The 13865-nt window shown below is 34.7% G+C and overlaps 1 protein-coding gene across 1 annotated transcript in view; it reads right to left on the bottom strand.

Annotated features, from left to right (window-relative positions):
• Erbb4 (erb-b2 receptor tyrosine kinase 4) overlaps positions 1–13865 on the bottom strand; it is a 708187-nt gene that overhangs the window by 464054 nt on the left and 230268 nt on the right. The window lies entirely within an intron of this gene.

Here is a 13865-nt window from a genome sequence, read left to right as displayed (position 1 = left end):
AAACACTTCTTCTGATAGTGCACAAAGAAAAACCACACCAAATATTTCCAAGCGTCTTTTGCTTCCTAAAACCAAGGATACAGGTTTCTGTTCTGAATAGCTTTTGAAATTTTTTTATAAAACAGTTGTGTGGTGTTGGACAACTTCAACTGACTGCTGTGACCATTACTTATTATTCATACACACCATGCTAACCCCAGTAAGGAGAGTCTTGAGGCTCTATATATTCACTGTATTAAACACAAACAGACAAATGGGAAAAAGGAGGCAGGGCAGCAGGAGAAGAGCAAGAGAGAGATGAAACATAAGGAAGGTACCAGAAGATACAGAGGGTATGAGCTAAGGTGGTGTAGGTTGGGCATAAGTTAGATCTACTATTGGCTTTTTTCAAATTCTTCAAATGCTTTGCATAGGAGTGGCACCACTTTACAATTCACTGTAAAGTGAAAAAAAAAAAAAGATACAGAAGTTCCACGGATATGCACAACTGAGGAGTTCTGCATATAAAACTCAGCAGATTAAAAAAGGCACACATTTTAGTATTATTCTTTGCAAAGTTAGACATACATTTTAATAATTGCTCTTAGTGATTATTCATGAATGAATTATTAATTACCTTTCTAGACTAAAAATATCATTCCATGCTGACAAAATAATATTCCCTCAAATGAGCATATATATCCTTTCTCATCATTAACAATGTCTGCTATAAAGTCAGTATTTGATCTTGTTGTAATTAATGCTCAGTATCTTAGCACATTTGCACATCACAAATTACAACATTCGAGTTTATGGGTGATTGTGGTATACAAAGAAAACATTGTCAGATAATTATTTTGCAGTGAGCCAGATAATGCAATTATGTATGAACCTATATTTGGCTTTGAATGGAAAACTATGAAATGTCAATGGGGAAAAGGTTTTCTTCTGAATTCCTCTAGAGCTCACTAATCACTAATTGTTCTGAAAATCTGGGCCATTGTTAAGATATTCTGAGTTAGGACAACAAAAGTCCCTTTGCATGTAGAATAAAACATTGTCAAATGATCAGAAAACTTGTTTTTTAATGGTACTATTCAGTAAAATGTACATGCAGAATCCAGGTAGACCACATTCAAGAGCAAGTTAATATGTTTAAAGGTAAGTATACTGTGTCAATTGACTCGTTCGCTTAAAGACATCAAATATTAATCACTTTAAAACAGTAAGAAACAAAATGTTTGTTTTCTATGGTTTTTCTATTTAATTTTTCTTCTAAGTAAAAATAAAAATTATGTGTGTGTGAATTTCCTGGTCTTTATTGCTTTTGTTTTCTGATAACCTTTATAAAATAGAAGGAATGCACTATCTGCCTTATCATGGACTTACAGTCTAGAAAATATTTCTTGGTTTGATAGCAAAACAAGACACAGGAATGGTTTATGAGTGACCCTTTTAGGAATTATATGGTAAAAGATATCTGCTTGCAAGTTAAATCTTAGTGTCTTCTTAATGGTGTTCCATAAATGTAATGGGATAGGAAAGAGTGAGTAATGGGAGAAAGATTGAATTTCCTGTATTACAATCAGAGTGCCATAGGCAAGTCAAGTATTTCAATTTATATTTTGACTTTATGCAGGAGGTTTTATATCTTCTCTCCAGGTCCTAACATCATAGATTCTTAGAACTTGAAGGATGCCAAAGAAAATAATGCACCCTATGCCTGGAGGACCTGGTAGACAAGCGACCATCTGCATTTTCAAGAGATTGTGACCAAATCAATTGACCTTGCAATAGCAAGACATTCTCTTGAAAAAAAATTGAATTAGGTGAGACACCAAGATACACTCTCTTGTATTTTCTTTACATCACAGAAATAAATGCATAAGGGCACAATGTGAAAAATATTGCCATTATTTTACTCCTAAGAGATTTTCAAGTAAATTTTCCCAAAGTAATGTTGTATATCTTCTTCAACTAGCTATTTTTACTTACTGTATATTGAATAAAATTTTTCATTAGTGATGTCACTAGAAAACTTTGCATGTAAACCATGTATTATTAAAATATATGACTATATTTCTAGGTATTCAAATGTTTATATGAATCCATTATTACAATTTAGTCACATGTTTTAACTTTTCTATCTAGATCACTCACTACACTTCTATAATTTTGAAGGTTTCTTAAAATTAAGATTTGATAATTACTTATATACTTTGAAGCTAGGTCACATGATTCCTACAACAAATCAAAATTGCTTCATGATGACTGTGTAATAAGCTAAATAAAAGTTAAGATTTGATTGTATATCAGCTCAGTATATCCATGTACAGTACACGGTTTCTAGAAAATCCTTTCATAGACTTCAGCTTTTTGCCATATTAGGTGGGCAGCTTAAAGTGTAGAAACATTCCTTTTATGAATGCAAACTTGACTTTCTACTGCTCAGAAACAGCATGTCCTGTCATCTAATACCAGAGGAGTCCCTCACCTGCAGATGAGTCATTACCTCGTGACAGGAAGAGGCATTTGTTTATTCCTTGATCAGAGAAGCCATCTTTTCTTGGGGTCCCAGATTTAAGCTTGGATGAAAACATAAATCATCTATCTCCCTATTCAATAATATTTTATTAGTACCTAATTACATCAAATTGATAAAAATAATTTTTTAAGTTTATAAAATGAATACAATGTATATCTTATATGTCTTCCCCAAAGAGTCTTTCTAAACTATGGAATAAATATACTTGTTTAAAATATAATTACAAGTGAAAAATAAATAAAATGCTTTAACTCTGGGTATGATGCAGGTCACGCTTTTTTCTACAGCAGACATATCTGCATTTCTTTGGTTGTTAGTTATTAATATTTCATTAATTTTCAAGCTAGTGCAAATTCCCCTTGAGATATCATTAATAAAATACCATCCAAATCAGAGAGATTACAGTCAAAATAGCCACACCACAGAGCCCATTTAATTACTAAGAAATTGTAAGACTGCTAAGCACTCACTTTAATTTAAAGAACTCAATAACCTGATGCTTTGATGATTATGAAGAGACTCTAGCTTTCTCTATTTTGTTGGTAATTTTAATTATTTCTCATATTTTCCCTACTTAAATGCATTCTTTTATTTGCCCTTTTAGAATAATAATGAGTAGTTCTGCAGGAATAGAAATGAATACACAAATACTTCTGAACTAAATTTAAGAATAGACAAATATATAAGTACTTATCATTTAATATTAGTCTTCTACTCCTCACTCTCCAGAGTGCCATACACAAATTTTGATCAACAAAAGTGATTAACAAATTAGTGGTACTAAATCTTGTCAAAAGTTTCGAGATTCTTGAATTGCTGAAATCCTCTACTCACTCTGAGAATACCACTGTTTCTCACTCCAAGCATTGCCCTGAAACACGAACAGGTGTTTTAGAATTGGATGTCAAAGCAATTCATAATCTTACTGTAATATTCTCACATTTGCAAACTCATATCCTTACACTGCATCCACTTCAAGAAGGCCAAGACAGAAGAAGCATATGACACACTTTCCCCCCATTTCAGATGTGTATTTACATGTTGTTTATTTAGAAATTACACCAGAAAACATATAGAAATTAAATGTTATTGTTCTTAGTTAATTTATTATTTTCTCTTACAAATATGTTGTATTTCTCGGTAAGTCTATGGGGAATTGTGTTCTGTCAAGCCACCAGTCCCCAAAGTGTACATATGGCCAATGGTTTTATATGAGGGTTAAGAGCAGTGTAATGTGTCTATGAAGGACTTCATTAGGGACTGTCTACTAGCTGTTGGCTGAGAAGAAGTATACAGGTCTATTAGTGTGTGGATTACTTTGCCTTTTCTCTTATCCATGCATATACATAAGGTGATTTTTTTAAACATTGAAAGATGAGTTCACTTACTTGTGTTTGGCAGTCTGGCAATAATCTAAATATATTTAAAAACTTAAACACAAGTAAAAAAATGATACAAAATTCCACATAATCTCTTATTTTCCACACGCATGTCTCACTTACATCACATGTATACATGAATCAATGTGCAGTGTAGTGAAGCAAAGACTCACAGTTTATTCTCTGCTGTGTGATCACAAGTGATTATAACTTTGAACAATAGGATGTTGATAGACACACTGTGTATAGCTTTTAGGAAAAGTACAATTGAGGAGGAGTGTATGGCATTTATACTTCTTTCCTTCTTATTTTAATAGAATTACGGCTCTGAGGACCATATAGGACTACAACAGAACGTATGTGCTGAGGATGGAGAAAAACAAAAAAACTAGATAGAACTCTGGGGTTCTCCCATTCACAATGCCAAATCAGTTCGGAAATCATCAATGTCAGGTTTACTATTTTTATTTGAGAGATAAATACATTATTTGATTTAACTTACAAATAATTTAGTAAGTGTTGTCATTGGGATATAAACCTAACACAAATAAATAAAATGAATTATACATTGTGGTTCACCCCACTAAATCTTCATCACTGCTATCACTCAATCTTGCTATTGCAGCTTTTCAAAGAACGGGTCTGATTGTAGCTCATCCTCTATTGAAGTTCATTATATTACATTCCAGAGGCCTTGCTATGTTTCTACACATAAATATCTGGCTTAACAAAAGAAACATATTACAAACCATTGCAAATTTGTACATTTTTAAATAAAAAAGTTCTACATTTTAAGATAAATAGCAGGTTTTATAGGTAATCAATACCTTAAGATATACACTAAAACAAAATTTTAATACTCTAAAATATTGGACAATGTTTATTTGTATTGTATCTTTCAGATTTACCAATCTATGACAGTTATACTATATAACTATATAAATTCATACTAGCAACTTTTTCAAAGGCAAATTAAAGTGTGTATGATCCCATACAATGCAAACAGTTTTTAACTTAAAACCTCAAGACAGTTCATACTCAGAGCTCAGGATGAACTGGGGCTTCCAACTCCCTTTATAACTACTCCTCATTGTTCTGGATGATTCTGTGGCACAATCAGAAAAAGGGAAATGCAGCTATAGCACAAAACTTACGGGGAATGAAATGCTGTTATCATGACTGATGGATGATGAGCCGTTCGCACAGAGCACCTGATGAACTCATTAAATGTAATTAAAAACAGCATGTTCGTGGGGTATGTAACAACATGCAGATATAAAAAGCACTCTGTATCAGACCAAGGATCTGCTTCCTAAAACTTTCATTAATAAAAGATAAGTGTATTGGGGGTTTTCATGAGAAATATTAAATTGATAGAGAAATAATGAATAATTTATTAATGACATACATCTAATCCCTTTTCTACTTGGGAATGCAACCACAACCCTGCCTCATACACAAATAAAAAAGCATGCAAAATTAATTTTAATTTTAACTTTTAAAGTGTTGCTTATGGATGAATAAAGTCATTACTTTTACTTTACATCATAAATTGTTATTCTTCAGAGTATTAACATTTCAAGTTTTAATAATTTAGACACAACAAAATAATTAAAAGTATGCTTAGTATCAACAATATTAAAATATGAACTTAATCTGAGCTCTTTAAAAAAATGTTTTAAATTGGCCTTTTATTTTAAGTAGGCTGTTATTGCTATTTTGCCAGAATGTGGCAACCTACATTCTCTCTTGACCTCCATGAGGAGGTCAGATTACAAAAGATGTCAGAAAGGCAATCCTCAAAATGGACCATGTTTAAAATATGCTTGGCAATTTTATGGTACAACTGTTCCTTCAGAAATGAGCTTAATTAGGAATCTGGTATCATTTGTCACTATTGAAGAGGACCCAGATACAATTTCCAGCTCTCAAATCTAGCCATACAGCTCACAACCATCTATAAATCAGTAAAAGCACTTTCACTAAAAGATAAAATTAATTGAAGTTTCTTGCATTCCCAGTTTATCCTTTCTCTCTTGATCTTCATTAATCGATAGATTAGTCTAATTTTTAGGGGGCTCCTCACCAGAAGGTTCAAAGGTTCAGATAAAGAACTTCATTCATGTTTGACACATTTTCCAAGTGTTGTTATTCTTTCTAATTCTACCTACTAACTATTTTAATTATATTGCACAAAAACAATTTACATATCATCTCTATATCCATCTATTTATCTATCTATCTTTCTTTCTTTCTTTCTTTTTTTCTTTCTTTCTTCTACCTATCTCTCTATCTACCTACCTACCTACCTATCTACATGTCTATTCATCAAAGAATTGCAATAATTCAATACTAAAGCAACAGCATTATCATCTCTTTGAAGTTTTCATTAATAGAGCTGTGGTCACATAAATGAACTTGAGAGTCTTAAGTTCTTAAAACTATTCAAGTTCACTCAGGTACTAATAGAAAAGCCTGGCAGCAAACTCCAAGTTAATCTTTATCAACTTTCCAACACTACCTTCAAGGTCAAAATTATTATCTTCTCCCCTCTAACTGGTTTGGTTTCTAAGAACTGCTGAAATCCCTCCTCCCATTTTCCCTACCAAGAAAAATGCTAAAATTTAGAAGATTTGATTTCTCTTATACACGTATGTATGTGTGTATATATATATATATATATATATATATATATGTATGTATGTATATATATTACACTATATATAGTGTATTATGACATACATACATGTCTGTGTGTGCACCATAATAGTGACAATTCTGATAATTTCTGAAATTCTACCAATGCATTTATTGTGAAGATATTAATTTAAATTCTGTATAATAAAATACAGGGAATAAGTTCTAAACAAGAACTTCTTTCTTTATCCAATCAGGTCTGTTTATTGGCTTTAAACCCCTGCTTCTGAAATAATAAAATGCAATTGCTTTTTGGCATAACAGGTGAGCATATTAATATCCTCTGTTCCTTTCCACACCATTAGCTCTTTTGTGCCAAAGCACCAAAGGATAGACTCCTGCTCTCTGAAAACCGTACTTCCTTCTGCTCTCCCTTTCTTGTAACTCTGAACTCTGATGCATGATATATATAACTATGCTTCCATCAAGTTTTTTCTGAAAATGTGGCTGAGAAGGAGACTCTCACAATCTAATTTTTACTTCTTTTTTTGTTTGTTTGTTTTGTTTTGTTTTGTTTTTTCGAGACAAGGTTTCTCTGTGTAGCTTTGCGCCTTTCCTGGAACTCACTTGGTAGACCAGGCTGGCCTCGAACTCACAGAGATCCTCCTGGCTCTGCCTCCCGAGAGCTGGGATTAAAGGCGTGCGCCACCACCGCCCAGCTTTACTTCTATTTTTGTTGATTATCATTATATTTATATTTCCTAGGTTTGGATTTTTTTTCTGTCCAATCTATGTAATCCTAAATCCATATTATAAACCAGCAGTCTTCTTCCCTATGGACTGAATTCCACAAGAGGAAATCCCACATCCTCAATAATGTCCTATAACTATATTTCTTTAAAGTTTTATTTACAATATGCACATATTTCTAGATTTCTATAATTTGAGATTACTTCTCACTCCTACTTTACAACAGCATGAAGATTTCTAAGTACCATGCCCATGTTCCACCTAAGAAAACAGTATGCATTCTTGATCTGTCCAATATCACTTTTCCCCTCAATCAGCAGCTAATAGCAATAAGTTGAAATTTTCTACTTGGATTAGTTGAAAAAATGAGTCATAACTGTATTGCACATATTTTTTCTGTGATAAAAAACAAAGCCTGAACTATAAAGAAAACGAAAGCAATAATATAATTATGTATTGAAAAATTATTATTATGTACTAAATTATTATGTATTAAAATAAAAACATAATTATGATTTTAGTTCTTTCTGAAGAATAACATTCATTTGGAGAAAGAATCAAAGGGACAGATTAATTCTATTTTATAAATATCTTTTTTACTCACTTTGATATATACAAAGGTACTTTATAAATGTTTAAATTGATGTACTTTACATTTTAATTATCTCTAATTAATCCTTTAATAATGATCACCGCGTTTTGCTTTCTTTTGGAAGAGTTGCTTATAATGCAAACTCCTTCAAAGGTAATGAGATTGTAAAGATCTCTTCAATTTCTATCTGGCTATAATTATCCAAGGAAGCCTTACCCCAATTACTATTTATTATGAGAAGTTAAAGAAAATTAAATTTATGGTTTTACCTAAGAAAGGCCAAAGGTTAACATTGCCTCATCTAGATCTGAAAGAAAGTCAATAAATGAATCTGTGAAGCCCTCCCCAGACAACATGGATCTTCAGTGATAGAGGAGAAAAATCTATTTGGAATTTGTACCTATTAAAGACAACAGAAGGAACATGGAAATTCTGTAAGAAAATAACAAGTTGTAAATGAGCATCTTTTAATTCAAAGTTGAGCCTCCTTGTTTGGATAACTTTTTGTACACTGTGAAGATATGTCTGTTTAAACTCACCTGCCTAAGGCACTTTCTGATTGGTTTATTAAAAAGCTGAATGGCCAATAGCTAGGCAGGAGAGCATAGGCGGGACTTCCAGGGAGAGAGAGGAACTGGAGGAAAAATCTGACAGGTGAGATATTGGTTTGCCAGACAGGGAGGAAGGCAGATGTATAGTACTCAGCAGAGGTAACGAGCCACTTGGCAGAAAGTAGATTAATATAAATTTGTTAATTTAAGTTTTAGGAGACAGTTGGAACAAGTCTAAGCTAAGGCCACACTTTCGTAATTAATAAGAAGTCTCTGTGTCATTATTTGGGAGCTGGTGGTCCCAAGAAAGACCTGTTACAACTCATCATTTCCCTTTCCCCTTTGTGCAAGGAAGCAATAAGAGTTTAAGAAAGCATCCTTAAGAAATGAGTTGTACAGATAGAAAACCCACAGCCAAACATTGGGCCAAGCTTGGAGAATCCTGCTGAAGAGAGGGACGAAGGATTGTAGAAGCCAGAGGGGTCAAGCACATCACAAGAAAACCCACAAAAACAGCTTATTTGGGCTCATAGGTGCTGTGGGATGGTCTGTATGTCAAATGTGTTGCTGATTGGTCAATAAATAAATCACTGTTTGGCCAGTGGCCAGGCAGGAAGTATAGGCGGGACTAACAGAGAGGAGAATGGAGAGAACAGGAAACTGGGTGAGAGAGACACTGCCAGCCGCCATCAGGACAAGGAAGATGTAAAGTACCGGTAAGCCACAAGCCACGTGGCAAGGTATAGATTTATAGAAATGGATTAATTTAAGCTGTAAGAACAGTTAGCAAAAAGTCTGCCACGGCCATACAGTTTGTAACCAATATAAGTCTCTGTGTTTACTTGGTTGGGTCTGAGTGGCTGTGGGACTGGCAGGTGACAAAGATTTGTCCTGACTGTGGGCAAGGCAGGAAAACTCTAGCTACAAATGGCGCCCAACGTGTTGGCAAGAGTTTCCACCTAAAACCTGAGAAAAAAGATTCTAAAATGGAGCTAAAAACAGTTCCTAGTTGTTTCTCTCAAGTTAGTGGCAGCCTGCATGTTTGAGCTACTATGGCAGGTTCCTGGCATGTGCACTCGACCTGCAGTATGGCGGAATGAGGCCTCTGCAAGTGGCACATTAAGCTGTGTGGTGGATTTAGCCTTTGCTAGTACAAAACAAAAACAAACAAACAAAAAAAAAAAGAGGTTTCTGGGCTACACGCTGCTTTGATAGAAGCATAGACCCACTATTTCTGAGAGTTGATGGCTCCCAGAGCTGGTGGAAAACGTATCACTGCCATGTTGGGAAGCTGAAGTGGGCAGAGCCAGCAGCGCTTAGAAGGCTGCAGTTTAAAGCAATAGGCTCAAGCTAATATAAAAAAATAAGCCACGTAAAGATGGCTACCACACAGAGAATCTGGATAATGTTCTCTTTGATATTCGTAACTGAAGGAAAACATTTGATTACAAAAGCTGTTAAGTTATGCCAAAATGTATATTTTAAAGGTACCTTGACTTCAAAATTTGGATGTAAGGATATGTTGCTTTGGAAAGGAGGCTTTGCTTTTGTTTCCACAGAAAGCCAGAGGCTATGGATTTGTTCCAAATTAAGATACATCAGGTTTGACCAGCCAAGACCACCAGAAAGGTCTCCGATGACACCATGGCCCAGATGATCCAACATCCAGAACCCTTTCAAGGCAACTGGCTCAGACGATACACCCTCATGGACTACTCCATAATCCTAAAATATTCTTTGTGTCCCCATAAGATACAGCACCCCCCTCCAGCAGGAAGTAGTAAGAGAAGCTATGCCCAAATTCCCAAATATACCAAGCTGACTTTGGAGATGTGTAAAGGTTAAAACCTTCCTTTTTAAGAAAAAAAAAAAGAAGTGCTGTGGGATGGTCTGTATGTCAAATGTGTTGCTGATTGGTCAATAAATAAATCACTGTTTGGCCAGTGGCCAGGCAGGAAGTATAGGCGGGACTAACAGAGAGGAGAATGGAGAGAACAGGAAACCGGGTGAGAGAGACACTGCCAGCCGCCACCATGACAAGCCGCATGTGAAGATCCCGATAAGCCACGAGCCATGTGGCAAGGTACAGACTAATAGAAATGGATTAATTTAAGCTGTAAGAACAGTTAGCAAGAAGCCTGCCACAGCCATACAGTTTGTAACCAATATAAGTCTCTGTGCTTACTTGGTTGGGTCTGAGCAGCTGTGGGACTGGCGGGTGACAAAGATTTGTCCTGACTGTGGGCAAGGCAGGAAAACTCTAGCTACACATAGGAGCTCACAGAATCTGAACTGATAACCAGGAAACCTGCACTGGACCGATCTAGGCCCTCTAAATATGTGTGACAGTTGTGTAGCTTAATCTACTTGTGGGACTCCTAGCAGTGGGAGCAGGGGCTATGTTTGATGCTTTGGCTGGCTTTCAGGAACCTATTCCTCATACTGGGTTGCCTTGCCCAGCCTTAACACAGTATGAGTAGCTTAGTCCTACCACAACTTTATATACCATTATGTGTTGATATATATATATATATATATATATATATATAGGGCCTTCCCTTTTCTGAAAAGAAACAGAGGAGGAGTGGATGGAGTTGGGGAAGGAGGAATTGAGAGGAGGGAATGGGAGGAGAGGAAGGGGAAACTGCAATTGGGAAGTAAAATAAATTAATTATTTAATTTTAAAAAGAAATGAGTTTTAAACACTCATGTTCTACTTTAATATATGAAACTCATATATCAGCATTTTAGACAAAACTCAAAAGAGATAAGGTATACACCAGTTAGAAGAGTCTAATGATGTTGAGAACTAATTCTTTCAGATAAATTTTATAAAATGCTGACTATTTAAACTAATCCAAATTATTTAAGTGTTATGCTTCAAGTTATAGTTTAATAAAATTTTGGGAAAGGGCAAAGAATTCATTTTGGTGATACTTCCCTGGGCATTTATATAAACTCTTCTCCCTTCTTTGGCATAGTTCTTACTGGTATCTTCTAGTCTCTTCTCGATTTTCTTAGATTTTATTTAAATATTGGCTTTTGATTGACTTCTGTTATCAGTCCTGTAAATAACTGCAGTTCAGATCCAACCACTAACTATGTCTGCACCCTAGCATTTTTTTTTACCTCTCACATCTCTCTTGCTACCAAAATGCTCCCTTAGAACAGGGAGGTTTTTGATAACTCTTTACTACTATGAGCTGACCCCCAGGGAAAACCATGTACACCAGCAAAAGGCACTAAAAATATTTGTTGAAATAAAAATCAACGAGAAAGGGAATTTAGAAAATATTACTTGTGCACTTTATCACTCTAAATAGAAATGAGGAGGTTCAACGTAAAAGTGAAATGTGCCCATTGATTTTGTTTAAAGGCTAACAAGATTAAAAGATGTTGGGGTAAAAATACTATCATAGTAACAGAAGAATAATAAGAGGAATCTTTTAAGTTTATTATGGCATTTCAGAAAAGGTTGTGCTGCAATTAAATTTTATTACAGTGTTAAAGAAACCATCATGGGAAGAGACTTAATAATAATTCTACTAGCTTTAAACTTCATCCACATCATTCTGTCTTCTCTACATCAGTATTCTACCATACTATGGCCTCACATGCTGCCAGTGCCTGCCAAACTATGACACTCCAGGCAGATGAACTTGTAACACACTCAAAAACTAACATTATGAGTTGTCAAGATGCTTCAGTGGGTAAAGAATGCCTGATGATCTAAGTTCAGTCCCTGGGACCTACATGGCAAAGGAAGAACTGTGACCCTCAAGTTGTCCTCTGACTGTCATGTGTTTGCTATGGCAAATAAACAATGGAAATAATAATTGAAATGAAATTTTAAAAGGTGTTATAGATGATTTATCTATTTGACCTTGATGTTTGAAACTGCAAACTTCATTTCTTCCCATTCTATCCTGTCTATGAATACTTTAACTGGGAAACAGTTGGTTTTGAGTCTTTATCTTTTCACTGGACATCATTGTTTGGGGTTTCTGTATTCCTTAGTACATTGTGATGTAGCCTACGCAAACTTGCATCACTTTGTTGTGCCTTGAATAAGACCACTTCCCCAAGCTAAGCTTTCTGTAATAGCTGCAATGGAAATCAAAAGGCAATAAAAAGCATACTGCATTAGCGTTCGTGAACAAACATGATTGAATTAGGAATTTAATAGAATCTCTTCTCTCTCTCTCTCTCTCTCTCTCTCTCTCTCTCTCTCTCTCTCTCTCTCTCTCTCTCACACACACACACACACACACACACACACACACACACACACACATCCCACAACAATCAAGACATGAGAAAAAGAGCAGGAAGTGTTTTGTGAAGACTCGTTTTAACTGTATTGAGTGACTGCTTCCAACAAGTGCTGGGATCATATTTCAATGTCTGTGGTAATCATCACCTAGTTGTATTTCTAAAAATGCTACCTTTGACTGCCTACCTCTGCTTCTCAGAAATTCAATAGAAGACTACATTACTGAAGGCAAAAACGTATTACATTGTTTGACATCATTTCAACTGGCCTCTCAGCTCTTTTTCTAATACTGCTTTTACTACAAATCTATCCCATAATATTTCCTCAAATGTATATGTTTTCTTCCCAAATGCTAGATAGGTTGCCATTCTATGACTTCACAACATACTTCCAGTGATTTTTTTTGTGTGTGTTTATCTATTATTATCTTATGAACTTGCTGATCCGGAAAAGCTGTCTATTCATAGTGCTTATTTTCCAACTCTAGTTTTTTATTGTCTTACAACTCTATTCATTCATGAAAACAATGATTTGTATATGTTTTGTTCCTTTACATGGCCTAAACAACTAAAAAATTATTGCTCAATGGAAATCTTCTACCTCTTTTACTTTCCAAAATGTATTACTATGTCTCTCTTAAAGTACTTCTCGGTATTTTCCCATGATACTACTACAACCTATTAACTATTTTACCCCCAGTGTTCCTCCACACCAAGAGATCTTCTCAGTAATAAAATGTTATGAAATACAAGTATGATCAGGACATTAATATTATAAACCTTAATATTATACCTTTTACAATATCTATTGTCACCTTGAGTAGTATTTCCATGAAAATAATACATACATATATATATATATATATATATATATATATATATATATATATTTTAACTTTTATTTTTGGTTTTTCAAGACAGGGTTTCTCTGTGTAGTTTTGGTGCTTGTCCTGTATCTCGCTCTGTAGACCAGGCTGGCCTCAAACTCACAGAGCTCCACCTGGCTCTGCCTCCTGAGTGCTGCGATTAAAGTATATATGAAATATGTGAATAAAATATATATGCAGAGAGAAACAGAAACTAAAGTTTTATATGAAAAATGTAAAGCTCAAGATGAAATAGAATACAGTCAAAAAACATAGAGTGGCAATGTTCAAACC

The sequence above is a fragment of the Peromyscus eremicus genome, chromosome 13 (assembly GCF_949786415.1).
Source record: "Peromyscus eremicus chromosome 13, PerEre_H2_v1, whole genome shotgun sequence".
NCBI classification, from domain to species: domain Eukaryota; kingdom Metazoa; phylum Chordata; class Mammalia; order Rodentia; family Cricetidae; genus Peromyscus; species Peromyscus eremicus.
Note: the sequence above shows the minus strand (reverse complement) of the source record. Positions and strands in the feature narration are given on the sequence as shown.